The following is a 23,607-nucleotide window of genomic DNA, read 5'->3' as shown; positions in this document are numbered from 1 at the left end:
TGTATTGCCTTGCTGTGTATCATACCCTTGCTCCTTGACCTGACCTTGCTCCTTTGCCGCCTGCCTACTGACTATTTGCTACGTTCCTGACTACGTTACTGTGCCGCCTGCCCTGACCTCCTGCTATCCAGACCACGAGTTGCCTTATCCCACCTGTGCCTCGAATCTCCTCAGCTGCCTGTGTGGTCGAGCCGTGCCAGGGGAAGCGACCTGCGTACCGCCTTCCGCAGCAAGTCCATCCCATTTTTCGGCGGGCTCTGGTGAAAACCAGCTACACCTTAGACTCCGCTCCCTGGTATGGTCCGAGTCATCTACCACACAGGTCCAGCGGATCCACTATCATCAGTGTTCCAGTCTACTGAAACGTGACTGTTACATATGTGTCTTGTTGCTGTGCTTAGTCTTGCCATAAAACAACATGTAGCAGAGTTTAGCTGTTGCTTACCCGTTTTTGAGCCTTTTACACAGCTGTTTCTGTTTCAACCTACATGTAAAAAATAAAGATTTTCATCACCTCATCACCTCTACAAAATCCCTGACTTTATGCAAGTGTGCCGAGAAGAATTAATGCTGTTTTGAGAAGGATCATCACACCAAATATCGATTCACTTTGCACAGTACTGTAGGTTTACTGCTTGCAAAGTATCTTCCAAAAGGCTGAAATCACTATGCCTAACTCACTGTAACATTGTCAGTATTGTTCATGTGTTCTGGGGAACTCCTGATTGGAACTTAAAGAACAACAGGGTTCAGTGGAACCCTGGTTAGAATACACTGGCATGTGACATAGCCAGGAAAAAAATCAGTCACTAGGGATTCTTTTTCTTAACACAATAGGGTCTCCAATTCCCAATTATTAGGTACAATACAAATAAAACTATTTAAGGGAAATGTAACAATTTCTGAGTTGATAATATTTGCCGGTTCAATTGAAAAAACTAATTCTGATTTGTAAAAATCTTCTGTCGAAGGATCTCAGTTCTCGAGGCAGCTTCCCCCCTTACTCTAATAAATGTGTCTGTTACAGTGGTCTGAACCTACACAACAACTCCACTTCTGCTTGTGTGCATCAGGTTGTTGTGAACATTAGGGGGAGATTTATTAAAACCTGTACAGAGGAAGTTGACCAGTTGCCCATAGCAACCAATCAGAATGCTTTCATTTTCCAGGGGTCTTTTTTTTTTTAAAATTAGAGAAGCAATCTGATTAGTTCTTATGGAAATTTGCTTAACTTTTCCTCTGCACGGATTTTGATAAATCTCCCCCACTGTCTGTTCCAGATAGGCCAAGTGAAAAATTTGAAGAGGTCTTTAATGGCAGAATGTCATCTGTTGGTCAAAATATTTCTTTTTTTGTGTATAAAGTGTGAAGCGGTCTACAACTGCCCCTGGAAAACTTTTTTTTTTTTTTTAAATCAACTGTTGCCAAAAAGTTAAACAGATTTGTAAATTACTTCTATTAATAATCTTAATCCTCCCAGTACTTATTAGCTGCTGAATACTACAGAGGAAATTCTTTTCTTTTTGGAACACAGTGCTCTGTGCTGACATCATGAGCACAGTGCTCTCTGCTGACATCTCTGTCCATTTTAGGAACTGTCCAGAGCAGCAAATGTTTGCTATTGGGATTTTCTCCTAGTTTGGACAGTTCTTAAAATGGACAGATATGTCAGCAGAGAGCACTGTGCTTGTGATATCAGCAGAGCTCTGTGTTCCAAAAAGAAGAAAATTTCCTCTGTAGTATTCAGCAGCTAATAAGTACTGGAAGGATTAAGATTTTTTTTATAGAAGTAATTTACAAATCTGTTTAACTTTCTGGCACCAGTTGATTTAAAAAAATAATAATTTTTCCACCGGAGTACCCCTTTAATCCTCATTCTTGTTTGCAGCAAAGAACTGTTTTGCAACTTTTGCAACAAAGGCAGCAGTACCTGACCCCCGTTACATTATTTGTAATTGTTATTGTGTTTCTGATTCTGTTTCCGTTCCTGACATTGCTCCTGGTTACCTGGGCTATTTTATCTAGTCATTGTAGGACATTCCCATATTCCTTGTTCCTAACTTCGCTCGCTGATCTAGTCTTTGTGAGTGTACCTTGCCAGAGCCTTCTTCTGTCCATGTATGTGGTTTTGCTATGCTTCCACTTCCAATCTAAGTATATTTTGAAGATCACAAGTTTGATATTTTCCCTAGCTAAGTCCTTATCTCCATATGAAGGTTAAAACTTAAAAAGACCGGGTATCCCTTAAATACAGCACCCCAATTTAGCCAACGCCAATCAGACTGTGATTAAGAGGAGACACTTTCTAAAACATAAAAACTCCTATCACCACCTAAGTACAAAGCATTTTCTTTTCAGATAAGTGTTGTCTTATCATTTATTTATTTATTTAGATAGGTAAGTAGGACTGAAAGTAAAGGGAAATACCACTCTTGTTATCTTCCTGATGTAAACACAGGGTCTACATATAAACATATCCTACATGCCCTAACCCCAGGAACCAACATAAAGTATATGGATCTGTCATAGCCATAAGAAATCTGAAAAAAAAAAAAATATATATATATATATATATAGTTATACCTCTGTAAAAGAAATAGTAGGACCCTATGGCTTCCATGGGTACTATATCATTATTTTATACATCTTGAAGTTTGTATAGAGCTGTGATATGGCCATGTACATGAGGTTTTAATTACACAATGCATTCCAAAACATTTTATTATGTTGGGGCCTTGAGATTAAAAAATGATGTCGTTTTTTTCCTCCCATCTCTCTGCAATCAATACCCCATAATGAGAATGTAAAAATTTAATTTTAGAAAATGCTGCAAATATGATAAAAAGAAAAAACTAACAGTTCACATGGGCATAAGTATTCAAACCCTTTACTATTACACGTGATATTTAGCTCTCGCTCCCACCATGTCTCTTGATCATCTTTGAGATGTTTCTACACCTTGATTGGAGTCACCTGTGGTAAATTCAGATGATTGGACAGGATTTGGAAAGACACTCCCCTGTCTATATAAGGTCTCACAGCTGAAAATGGATATTGAAGCAAAAAAAAAAAAAAAGCAAGGAAGGTGGAAGAATTGTCCTCAGAGACAGAAATGTATGGAGACCCAGATCTGGAAAAGGGCAGAAATAAATTAACCAAGATGAAACTTTTTGGCCTCAATTCTAAGTTTCATGTCTGAAGGAAACCAGGCACTGCTCATCACCTACAACAACCTACAAATAATTGCTATAAAGGACCTCTTGTACTGTATACAAATAAATGCTTTATTGGATGGAAAAGACAATTCATAAATAGGACAAAGCAGCAGCTCAGAAAGGACTTTCACATGGTAATCACAGGTATCATAATAGTACCATTATAAAAATTATTATTATTATAACAGCAGTGGTGTAAAAGAAATTGCAACACACCATAGCATTTTCAAATGTAATGGCAAAGCAATGGCACAAAGAAATGAGATGTAGACTAATACAAAAGTACAAGTGCAAAATGAAGACTTAATATACAGTGAAGAAAGTGCATATGTATACCCCCAATCACAGCCTGCCAGGGATCCATATGTTTCGGTGCAGGTGTCTGCTCATCACTTGCGCAATACCATCCCTACAGTGATAAATGGTAAAGGCAACATAATGCTGAAGTGTTTTCAGTAGCTGGGAACGGAAAACTGGTCAGCATTGTGGGAAAGCTACATGTACAAAGATATTCCTAATAAAAACCTTACCTAGAGTGCTCTGGACCTCAAACTGGGCTAAAGTTTAACCTGACAACAAGACAATGCCCCTAAGCACACAATAAGACAACATAATAGTGACTTAGGGTCAACTCTGTGAATATCCCTGAATGGCTTACTTGAACCCAATCAAACATCTCTGGAGAGACCTATAAATGGCTTCCACCAACAGTGACAGAGCTTGAGGGGATCTGCCGAGAAGAGTGATAGAAAATCCCCAAATCCATGTGTGCAAATCTTGAGGTATTGTACCCAAAAAGACTGGAAGCTGTAAGATTTTTAACATGCTTTTTTGCAAGACCGTGTCACTTCTTCCTTTATATGGTAAGACAGAAATAAATTGAGACATATTTTATATCCATGTATCCTGAGAAAGACCTGAGACTACAGTTTTAAATATGGGGATTATAAACAGCTATCACTTGTATCTGCCAAAAACCAAGGGTGAGATAATAGATTAAAACCTCTGAATGCTTTCTCTCAGCTTCATTCAATTTATAAACCACACAATGACGCTCCATATTACGATTGGTGAAGAAAAATTCCTCTGGCTTTGGGGATTAAACAAACAAGTGTGTGGTAATAGGATTTAATTACAAACTCTCCCTGAAGTGCGTGTTTCTGGAGTCAACAATGTCCACAAATGGACTGTTATCTCCTTAGAGAAGACGTTTAGAAACAGACCCAAGTCTCCTTCTGAACAGAGCGGTAGACCAGACATTAGAACATTGAGATCATTTTACAGTTCACACAAACTTTGACAGAAATTGTTAATAGAGACTATACAGCAATGTGTGGAGTCCCTGTAGTTCTGTTTTATGGAGCTGCAGACACTCTACGTGCTTGTTTATAAAATTGGAGCTATATAGAGGTATAGAGTGTGGCCATAACTGCCTCATACTGGTACTCTGGGGAACAGTCGGATCCCCCCTGCTGTGCCCCTGAAAAAATGCTGAAACATATCTTTGCATTTTGCTGCAATTTGCACAAAATCATACCAAGAGAGCACCGATTTTGCACAAATCACAGTAAGATTGTGGTGTTTGTTATGCATCCTGAAGGATTAAAAATGGTAAAACAGGGAATATTTGCATGTAATTGTAGTATGGGCCCATAATGTCAATTCTACTGGTGGGCTTCAAGCACATCAATAAACTGGCCCATAGCAGTCTATGGGTGCTTTTTACATATCAGTTCAGCAACATTCTGCAGTATGGCTATGTGTATGAGACGTTAAAGGGACACTCCAGTATTGAACTTTTTCAACCATCATCCATGGTCTACCAGCATATAGAACAACAGCTTGCCGCTGCTCCTGCAGTGACCCATTTCGCCGCTTTAGTTATCCAGTGCGGTCTTATTCCTGGTTGCTGGTGAATGATGCAACATGCTGCTGATCAGCCCATTGCTGGCTTCCAACAATAGGCTGATCGGCAGTGTCATGTATTGAGCCCTGTGCTGGTACCTAATATGTTACACTGCCGATCAGCCTATTGGTCGCTGAAGCCGGTGATTAGCTGTTCAACAATGTGACGCGTTGACAACCGACAACCAGGAACAAGACAGCACCAGGGAATTGAAGCGGTGATTCTGGGGTCCTGCTGGAACGTCGGCAGGTAAATCCAGGTTGTTTTTTTTATATTCTGGCAGCATAAGGATTATGGTTCAAAAAAGTTCTACATTGGATTAACCCTTTAAGCTGTCCATACACACTTTGGCAAGTGCAGCTAACTGACTAATGTATATGGGTGCCTTCTGACTATACCCCAACAGATAATGTCAGAAGACATGTTCATTCAGCCAAGCTGCTACCAGACTCTTCTGTCAGCAACTTATCTCTCCTTAACCCCTTAAGAACCAAGCGTTTTTCTGTTTTTGCACTTTAGTTTTTTCCTCCTTAGCTTTTAAAAATCATAACCCTTTCAATTTTGCACCTAAAAACCATATGATGGCTTATTTTTTGTGCCACCAAGTCTACTTTGTAATGATATCAGTCATTTTACCCAAAAATCTACGACAAAATGTAAAACAAAATCATTGTATAACAAAAATGAAGAAAAAAAGTTTTACAAATTTTGTAAATATTGGGGGCTTCCGTTTCTACGCAGTACATTTTTCGGTAAAAATTTTATTTTATCTTTATTCTGTAGGTCCATATGATTAAAATGATGCCCTACTTATATCGGTTAGATTTTTTCGTACTTCTGGAAAAAATCATAACTGCATGCGGGAAAATTAATACATTTAAAATTGACCTCTTCTGACCCCTATAACTTTTTTATTTTTTTCGCATACTGGGCTGTATGAGGACTCATATTTTGCACCGTGATCTGAAGTTTTAATTGGTATCATTTTTGTTCTGATGAGACTTTTTGATCGCATTTTTTTCTTTATGGTATAAAAAGTGACCAAAAATATGCTATTTTTGCGCATACGCCATTGACCGTGTTTAATTAACAATATATTTTTATAGTTTGAACATTTACGCGATACCACATATGTTTATTTTTATTATGTTTATGTATGTTTTATATGGAATTTGGGAAAAGGGGGATGATTTAAACGTAATAAGAAAGGGGTTAATGTATGTGTTTTCTACACTCTTAGTCCCCTTAGGAGACTTTTAGGAGGAATCATTTGATTCCTCATACAGATCAAAGTGGTTCCATAGAACCACATTGATCTGTGCGCTCTGTGCTCAATTGATAAAGCCTGGTCCTGCCAGGCTTTAGCATTCTGAGTGCAGGAGCCGCTGTGGAAGGAGAGGTAAGTCCTCCGGCTACCTCAACAGTGGATCAACCCCCGCAATCACGCTGCGGGGGGGGGGGGTGATCCACCCCACTGGACCACCAGGGACTGGATAAAGGCACCTATAGACGCCACTGTCAGCTTTGACAGCGATGATCTAAAGGGTTAATATCCAGCCGCAGCGATCGCATGTCAGCTATTAACGCTGACCCCAGCCAGCTACAGGAAACAGCTGGGGGCCCGGCTGGTATGACGCGGGCTCTAATCGGGAGCCCGCGCCATACCTGGTTAACGGCACATGGACGAGTATAGACGTCAATGGTCATTAACTGGTTAAACAAAAGGATAGGGCAGTTGAAATCCAACATGTCATGGTCATAGTATGATCACACAGGTGTATGGCTTTTAACTCCTTAAAAGCACCGCCCATAAAGGGTTTTTAGGACTTAGTTCTTTGCATTGCCACTTACTAAGAGGATTAACTAAAAAAGTGATTGTATAGTTAAGTGCCTTTGATAAATTTTTTCTATTTTTGACTATATTATTAGTATCTTTTTTTCTTTTCAAAGTGCACCTCTAGTTCTTGATTTTTTGTTGTATTTGTTGTTTCTCCTTGGTCCCTTGTTCCTCCTCACTACACAAATGCAACAAATGTTGTTCTAGCATGCACTCTGCCACTCTATTCTAAGTCTACAGGACTGACAGAGACAGCTGCAAACAGCATTCATGCCTTATGACATTACTTTTACAATTTTCCACTTGCACAACTTTAGCACATTTTAACTTGACTTAACTAATTAAACAAAAACCCACTAATGTTAGAAAGTAATGTGAGAAAAGAAGTAGAGCTTTCCATGTATCACATCTGCACAGAATTGATAAGTGCATGACTGAGAAACTGCGAGTTACATACAGAGCACAATTGCAAGATCTTTATCTTTAGACTTGTTCAGTATATTCTAAAAGAAGTTATTGTGACATTGTATTGCATGTTTGCAAATGTTACCATGGTGAGTGAAAGTTGGGTGTATATATGACATAATAAATGTGGCAGCTGTAACTCCCCTTCTACCTATGCACTGGGATAAGCTGAGTGTTCAGGTTTATGGGGGGGATCAAAGGAGAATATATGAAGTATGATCAACTAAGCACTGTAGACTACACTTGTGTAGAATGTAAAGTCAAGAATGGGAAACATTATTGTTACTTCCACACACACTTCATTAATGGCATCCTCCTAGGCATCTTAAAGTGTACCTGTCATCTGCAAAAACTTTTTATATAATGTAGATAATACCATTATATGTTTATTTATAATTTGCATATTTGTAATGTGTACATTTTTAGGTGAAAAAGTGCTGTCCCTGCAGCTATTATTGCATGTACGGTATGTCTCTGTGAGGAGACCAAATACAGGTAGTGAGGGCAGGACAAGCAGGGCTCTGTGCAGGCTCCTGGCTAGGCAGTCAGCCTTCTGTGTGAGCCGTGGGCATTTCACAGAGCCTCACTGCACAGATCCCTGCTTGTCCTCAGTGTACAGAGCCCTGCTTGTCCTCAGTGTACAGAGCCCTGCTTATCCTCAGTGTACAGAGCCCTGCTTTTACTCACTGCACAGAGCCCTGCTTGTCCTCAGTGTACAGAGCCTTGCTTGTCCTCAGTGTACAGAGCCCTGCTTGTCCTCAGTGTACAGAGCCCTGCTTATCCTCAGTGTACAGAGCCCTGCTTTTCCTCACTGCACAGAGCCCTGCTTGTCCTCAGTGTACAGGGCCCTGCTTGTCCTCAGTGCACAGAGCCCTGCTTGTCTTCAGTGCACAGAGCCCTGCTTGTCCTCAGTGTACAGAGCCCTGCTTATCCTCAGTGTACAGGGCCCTGCTTTTCCTCACTGCACAGAGCCCTGCTTGTCCTCAGTGTACAGAGCCCTGCTTGTCCTCAGTGTACAGAGCCCTGCTTGTCCTCAGTGTACAGAGCCCTGCTTGTCCTCAGTGTACAGAGCCCTGCTTGTCCTCAGTTCACAGAGCCCTGCTTGTCCTCAGTTCACAGAACCCTGCTTTTCCTCACAGCAGAGCCCTGCTTGTCCTCAGTGTACAGAGCCCTGCTTGTCCTCAGTGTACAGAGGCCTGCTTGTCCTCAGTGCACAGAGCCCTGCTTGTCCTCAGTGCACAGAGCCCTGCTTGTCCTCAGTGAACAGAGCCCTGCTTGTCCTCAGTGTACAGAGCCCTGCTTGTCCTCAGTGTAAAGAGCCCTGCTTTTCCTCACTGCACAGAGCCCTGCTTGTCCTCAGTGTACAGAGCCCTGCTTGTCCTCAGTGTACAGAGCCCTGCTTGTCCTCAGTGCACAGAGCCCTGCTTGTCCTCAGTGTACAGGGCCCTGCTTGTCCTCAGTGCACAGAGCCCTGCTTGTCTTCAGTGCACAGAGCCCTGCTTGTCCTCAGTGTACAGAGCCCTGCTTATCCTCAGTGTACAGAGCCCTGCTTTTCCTCACTGCACAGAGCCCTGCTTGTCCTCAGTGTACAGAGCCCTGCTTGTCCTCAGTGTACAGAGCCCTGCTTGTCCTCAGTGTACAGAGCCCTGCTTGTCCTCAGTGTACAGAGCCCTGCTTGTCCTCAGTGTACAGAGCCCTGCTTGTCCTCAGTTCACAGAGCCCTGCTTGTCCTCAGTTCACAGAACCCTGCTTTTCCTCACAGCAGAGCCCTGCTTGTCCTCAGTGTACAGAGCCCTGCTTGTCCTCAGTGTACAGAGGCCTGCTTGTCCTCAGTGCACAGAGCCCTGCTTGTCCTCAGTGCACAGAGCCCTGCTTGTCCTCAGTGAACAGAGCCCTGCTTGTCCTCAGTGTACAGAGCCCTGCTTGTCCTCAGTGTAAAGAGCCCTGCTTTTCCTCACTGCACAGAGCCCTGCTTGTCCTCAGTGTATAGAGCCCTGCTTGTCCTCAGTGTACAGAGCCCTGCTTGTCCTCAGTGCACAGAGCCCTGCTTGTCCTCAGTGAACAGAGCCCTGCTTGTCCTCAGTGAAGAGCCCTGCTTGTCCTCAATGTACAGAGCCCTGCTTGTCCTTAGTGTACAGAGCCCTGCTTGTCCTCAGTTCACAGAGCCCTGCTTGTCCTGAGTGTACAGAGCCCTGCTTGTACTCACTGTACAGAGCCCTGCTTGTCCTCAGTGCACAGAGCCCTGCTTGTCCTGAGTGTACAGAGCCCTGCTTGTCCTGAGTGTACAGAGCCCTGCTTGTTCTCAGAGCCCTGCTTGTCCTCAGTTCACAGAGCCCTGCTTGTCCTGAGTGTACAGAGCCCTGCTTGTACTCACTGTACAGAGCCCTGCTTGTCCTCAGTGCACAGAGCCCTGCTTGTCCTGAGTGTACAGAGCCCTGCTTGTCCTGAGTGTACAGAGCCCTGCTTGTTCTCAGAGCCCTGCTTGTCCTCAGTTCACAGAGCCCTGTCTGTCCACCCACACTTCCTGTATTTGGACTCCTCATAAACACACAGACAATAGCTGCAGGGACAAAAATATACATGTTTAACCAATGTATATTACAGATATACATATAATGTTATAAAAAGTTTTTGCAAATAACAGATACACTTTAAAATACAGATAGGGAATTGTGTGGGTTAAAACTTCTACCGCTGCTCCTAGCTTCTGAAAATGAACATGGGATAACAGCAGTGACTTGTTATTCACAGTGACATCATCCTGAGGTTACATGTCACTGACAAATCGTCTAAGAGGGTTAGATACATTAAACAACGCAGTCAAGTAACACTAGATGTAATGATGATATGTTACCACTGAAATCCAACTTGGTCAACTCTTCTCTTCCTCAACATCATTTGTCAGAGGGAAGCTGGGAGGCCCTTATACACATTAGAGAAACAGCCGGTCCTGCAGAAATCAATGGGGTTGGTCAACTTTTACTGAAGTGTATAGAAATGTATACTCTACAATGCTACAACAGGGAATATTTGATGGGTTATTTGCGTAATATAGGACAGGACATGATACACTCTTTGTTATAACTCTCCAAGAGATCAGGATGATAAAGAGAGGACCCCTATACCAATTCTAAACGTGACAACTACTTTAACTTAAAAAAATATTGTCAATTCACAGTATTTAAGACTCAGCTTTTATTGTAATTCAAGAACTAATTCAGATATATTTACTATATGACCAAGTCTACGTTCTTTCCTGAAATTTTACAACAGCTCTTTAAATGGTTTCCTCAGACCTCTTTCCTTAGTGGTTGATTGGTTTAATATGCATGATTGGCCTTCCAACAGTTGTGACTCTTGAGTATTAAACTCTAGTGCTATTATAGCTATCTAATATAGACTTACCGTATATACTCGAGTATAAGCCGACCCGAATATAAGCCGAGGCCCCTCATTTTACCCCAAAAACCCAGGAAAAGTTATTGACGCGACTATAAGCCTAGGGTGGGAAATACATCATCCCCCCCCCTGTCATCATCCGGACCCCCGTCATTAACACCCTCATCATCATCACCCTGTCATCATCCGCCCTTCATCATTACCCTGTCATCATCCCCCTTCATCATTACCCTGTCATCATCTCCCCTTCATCATTACCCTGTCATCATCCCACACACACCCCTTCATCACCACCTGTCATCTTTCCCCTCCTGTCATCATCCCCCCTTCATCATCCCCTTGTCATCATCCCACCCCCCCTTCATCATCATCACCTGTGATCAACTGACCCCCCCCTCTTCATCATCACAGCTTGTCAATGTCTGATTACAGTGGTCTTCAACCTGCAGACCTCCAGATGTTCCAAAACTACAACTCCCAGCATGCCCGGACAGCCATCGGCTGTCAGGCCATGCTGGGAGTTGTAGTTTTGAAACATCTGGAGGTCCGCAGGTTGAAGACCACTGCGGCCTTCGACATCATCCAGAGCCCCCACTCCCACCCCCTTTAGTTTTGTATTCACCTCTGCTCAGCGGGACGTTAGGGTGAGCTGGTCCGAGCCATCTGTGTTGCAGGGACCCTATGGTGGGGAGGGATAGTCGTTCTGGGCTGTCCATCTTCACCGGGGGGGCCTCTTCTCTGCTCGCCAGGCCCGGAATAGAGACGATGCCTTGACGACGACGCACAGGGACGTTGCTCATGAACGTCCCTGTGCGTCGTCATCAAGGCAACGCAACTATTTTGGGGCCGGGCCCAAAGCGCGAAGAGGCCCCCCCCCCCCCCCCGGTGAAGATGGACAGCCCGTAACGACTATCCCTCCCCACCGGACAGTCCTGCAGCACAGATGACCCGGACCAGTTCACCCGAGCGGAGGCTGATGGCTGTCCGGGCTTGCTGGGAGTTGTAGTTTTGAAACCTCTGGAGGTCCGCAGGTTGAAGACCACTGAGGGGGGAAAGTTCACTCGAGTATAAGCCGAGGGGGGTGTTTTCAGCACGAAAAATCGTGCTGAAAAACTTGGCTTATACTCGAGTATATACGGTATGTCCGTATCATCTAATCCAAGTAAGAAAATCAGAAATGTGGTTGGGTCATATGGAACAGGCTCAGGAGCTAAGCTGTACATGTGGTGGGTGTCAGCTGTATATTACAGATGACACTTACCAGTAGCTGCTGGGATCAGTGTTCAGCAGTTTAACCCCATAGATGCTTCAATCATTAGTAAATGCGGCATCTTGTTGTTCAATGTGTAGGTGAATTCCAGACCACCAAATAAAGCCTCTAGCCAGGGCTTTCATTACTCCAATATATTCAACATGTAGAACATTCAATACTTGAGATCTCATATCAGAAAGAACAATAACTTTGATTTCCCACATTAGACAACAACTGTCTAATGTATTCTCTGTGCGATGGTGATAAAACCTCATACCTGTTCTTGTAACTCCATCTCTGAAGTGTAGCAAAATAAACTTGAAAATGAATAGGGTTCGAAATATAAATATAAAAAATATATATATATATATATATATATATATATATATATATATATATAAGGTACATAAAGTATTTAACAGGGAAGAAAGGGAATGGTACTTAAATGAAATATACTTAAAATGGTGCAAATATCTCACCTGTACACTTTAAGGAGAAACACTGTTTCCAATATGAACAAATAATCACCTGCAAATCATTGAAACTCTGAATAGACTCTAAATAGATTTTTCCTAAAATCGTGCCTTTGTTTTACCAAAGTAAGGCCAGATGGCCTGTCAAAACACTACCCTACAGCTTTCCTATCTGAGCAGTTTGAAGGTGTATAATGACACTTTGTCTACATCTGCTATGAGGTCACAGTACATTTCTAATCTTGCCTATGACATAAGGAATAGAAATGTATGCAGACAGCCATAATATGCTGAGTCCCCCTGCGGATGGGTAAACCACCAATAGTTGTTTAGCACCGTTATTAGATTACTTTATGTCCAAAGCCATTATGTGGTCACTATATGATATTATTTGAGGATTGTATGGTGGTATTTATTTTCGCACTACTTAGATACTTAGGTACATTTCTGTTACGCCGAGCGCTCCGGGTCCCCGCTCCTCCCCGGAGCGCTTGCTACACTCTCCTCACTGCAGCGCTCCGGTCAGATCCACTGACCCGGGGCACTGCAAACCGCCTCCAGCCGGGATGCGATTCGCGATGCGGGTAGCGCCCGCTCGCGATGCGCACCCCGGCTCCCGTACCTGACTCGCTCTCCGTCGCTCCTGTCCCGGCGCGCGCGGCCCCGCTCCCTAGGGCGCGCGCGCGCCGGGTCTTTGCGATTTAAAGGGCCACTGCGCCGCTGATTGGCGCAGTGGTTCCAATTAGTGTGTTCACCTGTGCACTTCCCTATATCACCTCACTTCCCCTGCACTTCCTTGCCGGATCTTGTTGCCATCGTGCCAGTGAAAGCGTTTCCTTGTATGTTCCTAGCCTGTGTTCCAGACCTCCTGCCGTTGCCCCTGACTACGATCCTTGCTGCCTGCCCCGACCTTCTGCTACGTCCGACCTTGCTTCTGTCTACTCCCTTGTACCGCGCCTATCTTCAGCAGCCAGAGAGGTTGAGCCGTTGCTAGTGGATACGACCTGGTCACTACCGCCGCAGCAAGACCATCCCGCTTTGCGGCGGGCTCTGGTGAAAACCAGTAGTGACTTAGAACCGATCCACTAGCACGGTCCACGCCAATCCCTCTCCGGCACAGAGGATCCACTACCTGCCAGCCGGCATCGTGACAGTAGATCCGGCCATGGATCCCGCTGAAGTTCCTCTGCCAGTTGTCGCTGACCTCACCACGGTGGTCGCCCAGCAGTCACAACAGATAGCGCAACAAGGCCAACAGCTGTCTCAACTGACCGTTTTGCTACAGCAGTTACTACCACAGCTTCAGCAATCATCTCCTCCGCCAGCTCCTGCACCTCCTCCGCAGCGAGTGGCCGCTTCTGGTCTACGCCTATCCTTGCCGGATAAATTTGATGGGGACTCTAAGTTTTGCCGTGGCTTTCTTTCCCAATGTTCCCTGCACTTGGAGATGATGTCGGACCAGTTTCCCACTGAAAGGTCTAAGGTGGCTTTCGTAGTCAGCCTTCTGTCTGGAAAAGCCCTGTCTTGGGCCACACCGCTCTGGGACCGCAATGACCCCGTCACTGCCTCTGTACACTCCTTCTTCTCGGAAATCCAAAGTGTCTTTGAGGAACCTGCCCGAGCCTCTTCTGCTGAGACTGCCCTGTTGAACCTGGTCCAGGGTAATTCTTCCGTTGGCGAGTATGCCGTACAATTCCGTACTCTTGCTTCAGAATTATCCTGGAATAATGAGGCCCTCTGCGCGACCTTTAAAAAAGGCCTATCCAGCAACATTAAAGATGTTCTGGCCGCACGAGAAATCCCTGCTAATCTACATGAACTCATTCACCTAGCCACTCGCATTGACATGCGTTTTTCCGAAAGGCGTCAGGAGCTCCGCCAGGATATGGACTCTGTTCGCACAAGGCGTTTCTTCTCCCCGGCTCCTCTCTCCTCTGGTCCCCTGCAATCTGTTCCTGTGCCTCCCGCCGTGGAGGCTATGCAGGTCGACCGGTCTCGCCTGACACCTCAAGAGAGGACACGACGCCGCATGGAGAATCTCTGCCTGTACTGTGCTAGTACCGAACACTTCCTGAAGGATTGTCCTATCCGTCCTCCCCGCCTGGAAAGACGTACGCTGTCTCCGCACAAAGGTGAGACAGTCCTTGATGTCTACTCTGCTTCTCCACGTCTTACTGTGCCTGTGCGGATATCTGCCTCTGCCTTCTCCTTCTCTACTATGGCCTTCTTGGACTCCGGCTCTGCAGGAAATTTTATTTTGGCCTCTCTCGTCAACAGGTTCAACATCCCGGTGACCAGTCTCGCCAGACCCCTCTACATCAATTGTGTAAACAATGAAAGATTGGACTGTACCATACGTTTCCGCACGGAGCCCCTTCTAATGTGCATCGGATCTCATCACGAGAGGATTGAACTTTTGGTCCTCCCCAATTGCACTTCTGAAATTCTCCTTGGACTTCCCTGGCTTCAACTTCATTCCCCAACCCTGGATTGGTCCACTGGGGAGATCAAGAGTTGGGGGTCCTCTTGTTCCAAGGACTGCCTAAAACCGGTTCCCAGTAACCCTTGCCGTGGCTCTGTGGTTCCTCCTGTAACCGGTCTCCCTAAGGCTTATATGGACTTTGTGGATGTTTTTTGCAAAAAACAAGCTGAGACTTTACCTCCTCACAGGCCTTATGATTGTCCTATCGACCTCCTCCCGGGCACTACTCCACCCCGGGGCAGAATTTATCCTCTGTCCGCCCCAGAGACTCTTGCCATGTCTGAATACGTCCAGGAAAATTTAAAAAAGGGCTTTATCCGTAAATCCTCCTCTCCTGCCGGAGCCGGATTTTTCTTTGTGTCCAAAAAAGATGGCTCTCTACGTCCTTGCATTGACTACCGCGGCCTTAATAAAATCACGGTTAAGAACCGCTACCCCCTACCCCTCATCTCTGAACTCTTTGATCGCCTCCAAGGTGCCCACATCTTTACCAAACTGGACTTAAGAGGTGCTTATAATCTCATCCGCATCAGAGAGGGGGATGAATGGAAAACGGCATTTAACACCAGAGATGGACACTTTGAGTATCTGGTCATGCCCTTTGGCCTGTGCAACGCCCCTGCCGTCTTCCAAGACTTTGTTAATGAAATTTTTCGTGATCTCTTATACTCCTGTGTTGTTGTATATCTGGACGATATCCTGATTTTTTCTGCCAATCTAGAAGAACACCGCCAGCATGTCCGTATGGTTCTTCAGAGACTTCGTGACAATCAACTCTATGCCAAAATAGAGAAATGTCTATTTGAATGCCAATCTCTTCCTTTCCTAGGATACTTGGTCTCTGGCCAGGGACTACAAATGGATCCAGACAAACTCTCTGCCGTTTTAGATTGGCCACGCCCCTCCGGACTCCGTGCTATCCAACGTTTTTTGGGGTTCGCCAATTATTACAGGCAATTTATTCCACATTTTTCTACCGTTGTGGCTCCTATCGTGGCTTTAACCAAAAAAAATGCCGATCCCAAGTCTTGGCCTCCTCAAGCGGAAGACGCCTTTAAACGGCTCAAGTCTGCCTTTTCTTCGGCTCCTGTGCTCTCCAGACCTGACCCATCTAAACCCTTCCTATTGGAGGTTGATGCCTCCTCAGTGGGAGCTGGAGCTGTCCTTCTACAAAAAAATTCTTCCGGGCATGCTGTTACTTGTGGTTTTTTTTCTAGGACCTTCTCTCCGGCGGAGAGGAACTACTCCATCGGGGATCGAGAGCTTCTAGCCATTAAATTAGCACTTGAGGAATGGAGGCATCTGCTGGAGGGATCAAGATTTCCAGTTATTATTTACACCGATCACAAGAACCTCTCCTACCTCCAGTCTGCCCAACGGCTGAATCCTCGCCAGGCCAGGTGGTCTCTGTTCTTTGCCCGATTTAATTTTGAAATTCACTTTCGGCCTGCCGATAAGAACATTAGGGCCGATGCTCTCTCTCGTTCCTCGGATGCTTCTGAAGTTGAACTCTCTCCGCAACACATCATTCCTCCTGACTGCCTGATTTCCACTTCTCCAGCCTCCATCTGGCAAACTCCTCCAGGAAAGACCTTTGTTTCTCCACGCCAACGCCTCGGAATCCTCAAATGGGGTCACTCCTCCCATCTCGCAGGTCATGCGGGCATCAAGAAATCTGTGCAACTCATCTCTCGCTTCTATTGGTGGCCGACTCTGGAGACGGATGTTGTGGACTTTGTGCGAGCCTGCACTATCTGTGCCCGGGATAAGACTCCTCGCCAGTAGTGTTGCTCGCGAATATTCGCAATTCGAATATTATTCGCGAATATCGCATATTCGCGAATTCGCGAATTTCGCGAATATAGCGCTATATATTCGTAATTACGAATTTTCTTTTTTTTTTTTTTTTTTTTTTTTTTTTTTCTTCACAGTACACATCACAGTGATCACCCCTCTCTGCTTCCAGCTTGTGTGGTGTAAAGAAGGCTCTAATACTACTGTGTGAGACTGGCGTGCGAAAATTCGCATATGCGAAGATTAGTGTATGCTAATTTTCACATATGCGAATTTTCGAGTATGCGAATTTCCTATATGCTAATTTTCACATATGTTAATTTTCGCATACGCGAAATTGCGCATATGCGAAATTTCGCATATGCGAAAATAAAACGAGAATATAACGAATATGCGAATATTCGCGAATATATGACGAATATTCGTCCATATATTCGCGAATATTCGCGAATTCGAATATGGCCTATGCCGCTCAACACTACTCGCCAGAAGCCCGCTGGTTTTCTTCATCCTCTGCCTGTCCCCGAACAGCCTTGGTCTCTGATTGGTATGGATTTTATTACTGACTTACCCCCTTCCCGTGGCAACACTGTTATTTGGGTGGTCGTTGATCGATTCTCCAAAATGGCACATTTCATCCCTCTTCCTGGTCTTCCTTCAGCGCCTCAGTTGGCTAAACAATTTTTTGTACACATTTTTCGTCTTCACGGGTTGCCTACACAGATCGTCTCGGATAGAGGCGTCCAATTCGTGTCTAAATTCTGGAGGGCTCTCTGTAAACAACTCAAGATTAAATTAAATTTTTCTTCTGCATATCATCCTCAATCCAATGGACAAGTAGAAAGAATTAACCAGGTCTTGGGGGATTATTTACGACATTTTGTTTCCTCCCGCCAGGATGACTGGGCAGATCTTCTACCATGGGCCGAATTCTCGTATAACTTCAGAGTCTCTGAATCTTCCTCCAAATCCCCATTTTTCGTGGTGTACGGCCGTCACCCTCTTCCCCCCCTCCCTACCCCCTTGCCCTCTGGTCTGCCCGCTGTGGATGAAATTTCTCGTGATCTTTCCATCATATGGAGAGAGACCCAAAATTCTCTCTTACAGGCTTCATCACGCATGAAGAAGTTCGCGGATAAGAAAAGAAGAGCTCCTCCCATTTTTTCCCCTGGAGACAAGGTATGGCTCTCCGCTAAATATGTCCGCTTCCGTGTCCCTAGCTACAAGTTGGGACCACGCTATCTTGGTCCTTTCAAAATTTTGTGCCAGATTAATCCTGTCTCTTACAAACTTCTTCTTCCTCCTTCTCTTCGTATTCCTAATGCCTTTCACGTTTCTCTTCTTAAACCACTTATCATCAACCGTTTCTCTCCCAAATCTGTTCCTCCCACTCCTGTTTCCGGCTCCTCGGACATCTTCTCCGTCAAAGAGATTTTGGCATCCAAAAAGGTCAGAGGGAAAACCTTTTTTTTAGTGGATTGGGAGGGTTGTGGTCCAGAAGAGAGATCCTGGGAACCTGAGGACAATATCCTAGACAAAAGTCTGCTCCTCAGGTTCTCAGGCTCTAAGAAGAGGGGGAGACCCAAGGGGGGGGGTACTGTTACGCCGAGCGCTCCGGGTCCCCGCTCCTCCCCGGAGCGCTCGCTACACTCTCCTCACTGCAGCGCTCCGGTCAGATCCTCTGACCCGGGGCGCTGCGATACCGCCTCCAGCCGGGATGCGATTCGCGATGCGGGTAGCGCCCGCTCGCGATGCGCACCCCGGCTCCCGTACCTGACTCGCTCTCCGTCGCTCCTGTCCCGGCGCGCGCGGCCCCGCTCCCTAGGGCGCGCGCGCGCCGGGTCTTTGCGATTTAAAGGGCCACTGCGCCGCTGATTGGCGCAGTGGTTCCAATTAGTGTGTTCACCTGTGCACTTCCCTATATCACCTCACTTCCCCTGCACTTCCTTGCCGGATCTTGTTGCCATCGTGCCAGTGAAAGCGTTTCCTTGTATGTTCCTAGCCTGTGTTCCAGACCTCCTGCCGTTGCCCCTGACTACGATCCTTGCTGCCTGCCCTGACCTTCTGCTACGTCCGACCTTGCTTCTGTCTACTCCCTTGTACCGCGCCTATCTTCAGCAGCCAGAGAGGTTGAGCCGTTGCTAGTGGATACGACCTGGTCACTACCGCCGCAGCAAGACCATCCCGCTTTGCGGCGGGCTCTGGTGAAAACCAGTAGTGACTTAGAACCGATCCACTAGCACGGTCCACGCCAATCCCTCTCTGGCACAGAGGATCCACTACCTGCCAGCCGGCATCGTGACAATTTCTCAATTATATATGACATTGTTATTTCTTTATCTTGATCTTGTACCCTGTATAATAGGATACTGTATAAATGGTGGTGCTAACCTAAGGCACCACACAGGGAACCATTCTGCCTTCAACCTACCCTGCTAATATGATTCTATAGTGTTCTGTTGCTTAATTATATACCTCATGCAGAGGTGTTTTCTGTCCGAATTCTGCAGAAACCAACAAAGAAAAAATTATATAGCATGTTCCTTAGATGCTGTTATTGTCCCCTAGGAGAAAGGAGAATATCTGTAACATGGAGCAGTATGGAGACACACAATATGTCTTCACTTCTGTAGTAGGAAATTATATTTATGCTAAGCTGCTATATAGTCTCAATGCCTATGGCGATCCTGTCCACTCATGGGCATATCTGCAGAACATGTCCCACTAATATCAGGGCTATTACATTCTAACGAATTAAAACATGCACTTACATACAGGGTATGCATCATCTCATTTTTTCTTGTATGTGGTACTGAAATAAAGATTTTGGTTTATATTTTAGCAAATATGTAGTGTATAAGAGAATTGGGTATTACTGACCACCTAGATGTTTTTTTGGGATTTCTTGAGAATCACATTTATAGGTCTTATTGTATTGATGTCCATGCATAGAAGCATGTGAACAGGACTCCTCCCTCTACATCCTACATAAGCATATACAGGTGCAGTGAAGGATGCAAAGCGAGATGAATGGTCATACTCGGCCATACTATGGAAGCAATCATCATTCTCAGTCCCAAGAATGATTGCACGGAAAGAGGATTGGAGCTTCTTAAATCTTTATAATGGGGCACAAGGGGGCCAAATAGCAGTCAGTAGGTAGCATAAATATACTAATAAATTGCAATTAAGATTGTTAACATAAAATGACCAACCCTTTTAAAATATATTCAATATTAGGTCTTTAAATTGAGACATATTTATTGGTATTTTTCTCATCAAACCAGAACTAGGGTCAAAGCACCTCTCCTTCAAATGCATGTATAACCCTATTTCATGGATTCTTTTTGAAGACTCAAGAGAGTGGTAGAAAGTGTGCCACGTAAGGGAGCTTAAAGGGGAACTCCACCCCAAAACATCTTATCTCCTATCCTTTCGATAGGGGACAAGATGTCTGATCGTAGTGTCCAGCTGCTGGGACCCCCACGATCTCTGCGTGGCACCACAGTCATCCGCAGTGAACTCCGCTCTGTGCCAAATGATGGGTGACCAAAGGCATCACGTGCCCCTTCCCCCTATTCATGTCTATGGGAGGAGGTGCGATGGCTATGTACCCTTCCCATAGACATGAATGGTGGGGGCTTGGCAAGACATCACAAGCACGAAAGCTCCAAGCTTCCTTGTTCAGAATGCTACTGTGCCGGCCGGGAGGATAGGGGAGCCACTGGGACTACCCACGATCAGACATCTTATGCCCTAATCTTTAAAGGGATAAGATGTCTAGGAATGAAGTACCCCTGTAAAGAAAGGATGGACTGCCCTGCCCCCCAGCCAGTTTAGAAGGCAATGTTTGACAGCAGGTGACCTTCATGTTTAACCAATATATATGTGTTACTATGTACTGAATTATTCCATCATATTTATCTCTTTTTAAAACCGTTGGGAAATTTGTAAATACCAGACTTCTACATATGTATGGTATGGCCTTTGCATAGCATCATATCACAAGTGACTAAAATCACCAGTTTAATAAAAATTTGATTTTTTTTATTATTCAGCTATTTATTATTCAGTGTAACAAGATAAAATATCTCACATTACTCAATAAATCATCTCACCCACAGCAACCATTACAATATACAAATATATGTCCTAGGTACTTAGCGGAGGCTCATGCATAATGAGTTGGTCTTTGTAATGTCTGTCCAGGTGGTCACAGATCTCCCCACTGGCTATAAGGCTAATTGAAGTTTCCTGGCTTTGCCTGCAGGTTGTGTTTTTCAATCCTGTTGAGATAAAGTAGCTTTTTGGCTGTTGAGCTACAAAGAGCTTGCCTTTATGATAAGAGGCACACAATGGATCTAAAGACTGTCATGGCTTCTTATCTTTCTCAATGCATGAACACTATCAAAGGGCTCTACCACCTCTCTCATTAAATAACAAAAGATCCCAGTGGTCAGTGAAGAGTTTTCTCCTGAGCTAACATTGCTATTTTATAAACCACAGCTTCCAAATTTGATAAGATCCCCATACACTTCTATGTATGCTTGCATTTTGAATAAGGGGAGGGGAGTAAGCCACTGCCAGACACTGCTAGTAACAGTTTCTTTTCTTAGAGAACAAAAATATTTGGCATGTTGAAATCCAACTGGGTAGAGTGGAAAAGCCTCTATACATATTACATAGTTGGTCAGTTCCAATCATTTGGTAGGTTTATTCAAATTAATTGTGTATGATCAGCTTGATAGAAGTGGGTCTAAGTGTAGCCAAAATTTGGCCATACACATGAGACTTTGATCAGCCACAACATAGGATCGATTGAGCCAACAATGTGCCAAACTAAAATGGCATGTTTTTTCATCCAACCAAAGCTAAAAATATTTCCACATGGCTGATCACATTTATAACAGGCAAAAGTTCTGCCATAACCTAGTAGGAAAAAATGGAAAAAAGGAGGACAGCACCTTGTGTATTACCCAAGGTACCGGTGTCAACAGGGACAGAACAAGGTCGGCTCTTCAAGATGGCAGCTCACCTGATCAAGGAAGAAATGCGCATATCACCCCAATGGGGTACTGATGGTCATATGGAAGCAAACTGCTGGGCCCAAAGATGGAATGGGAAGGAAGAGAGCTTCTTCCATACAGGACATGGAGGATATAAAGGGTAAAAAACCCTTTTTGCAGGCGCTGTTCCTGGTTCCAGAAAATTCAAGCCAGATGCTGGAGTGCGGTTAAAGTGCTACAGAGCACTATGTTTATTTAGATATATTAAAACCAAAGACGCGTTTTGGAGGGACAGACCTCCTTCCTCTGATTGAGAAACAAAACATCTCAAAAGGAGCTCTTTATACACAGTAAACATGGACGCCAGATACAGTGGGTGGAGTTACAATCAAGTTTCAAAATCACATACTGTATCATAAAAACAATATAAATAAATGTCCATTATTAAGGATAGATATAATAAGCAGCATAAAGTACAGTAAAATTCGAAAATTATATAGAACACAATGCCGCGCGCATAATGTAAATAAACAAACAGTGTCAGAAGTCATGCAGCGGTTCTCCGATCGTATATAAACAGAAGATAAGTTGTCAGGGACGACGTTCCTATAGAAAAGACATGAATGGAAAAACTGTGTAGATATTATAGTACGGCATATATATATATATATATATATATATATATATATATATATATACAACACAAGAATATGGATGCACTACTGTGGTAGATGTAAACAATACATTGGCCATCCCTCAACACTGATGTTAAAATTGAGACATTCGCCAGTGTATCCTTATATGAAGGACACACCAGAGCCCGCACACCAACGCCAAGGTTTCTCATTTTGGTGCGAGACCTAACGCTAGTCCTACCTGTGCTTGATAAACAGAACAGGGGCCAGTGGGCAATTACGGCAGCATTCGGCTAGCTCACAACTTCCTTCCAGATACCCTCCAGTGTTACTACGCACACATGCAATGGGAGGAGGGAGGCAAGCTGCAAGCCCCACCTGAGTTGGCTATTATGGGTGCCTGGCCTCACAGGTGCTTCCCCAATGCTGCCTGGTAGATATTCAAGGCGCATCAATGTTGGAGTTTACACACCTCCAAATTCAAAATTTAAACAAACAACAAAAAACGTGGTTTCAAATGGCTGGAAGTGCTCAACCCCAAATGCGGTTGTGCATTTATACTGGGGGAGCAGATCCTGCCCTTGTAGTCCGTTGCTAAGGGCGATCCCCAGCATAAAAATGCATACAATGGAGGATGCCTGCAGCGGACTACAAGTGCCACAATAGAATCCTACACCAGATAAACGGTGTGGATATGTAACAATTAGAATACAACACAAGAATATGGATGCACTACTGTGGTAGATGTAAACAATACATTGGCCATCCCTCAACACTGATGTTAAAATTGAGACATTCGTTGTGTATCCTTATATGAAGGACACACCAGAGCCCGCACACCAACGCCAAGGTTTCTCATTTTGGTGCGAGACCTAACGCTAGTCCTACCTGTGCTTGATAAACAGAACAGGGGCCAGTGGGCAATTACGGCAGCATTCGGCTAGCTCACAACTTCCTTCCAGATACCCTCCAGTGTTACTACGCACACATGCAATGGGAGGAGGGAGGCAAGCTGCAAGCCCCACCTGAGTTGGCTATTATGGGTGCCTGGCCTCACAGGTGCTTCCCCAATGCTGCCTGGTAGATATTCAAGGCGCATCAATGTTGGAGTTTACACACCTCCAAATTCAAAATTTAAACAAA

This window comes from Hyla sarda, chromosome 4, assembly GCF_029499605.1.
Source record: "Hyla sarda isolate aHylSar1 chromosome 4, aHylSar1.hap1, whole genome shotgun sequence".
In the NCBI taxonomy this organism is placed as follows: domain Eukaryota; kingdom Metazoa; phylum Chordata; class Amphibia; order Anura; family Hylidae; genus Hyla; species Hyla sarda.
The sequence above is the reverse complement of the archived record's forward strand: the minus strand, read 5'-3'. Positions refer to the sequence as shown.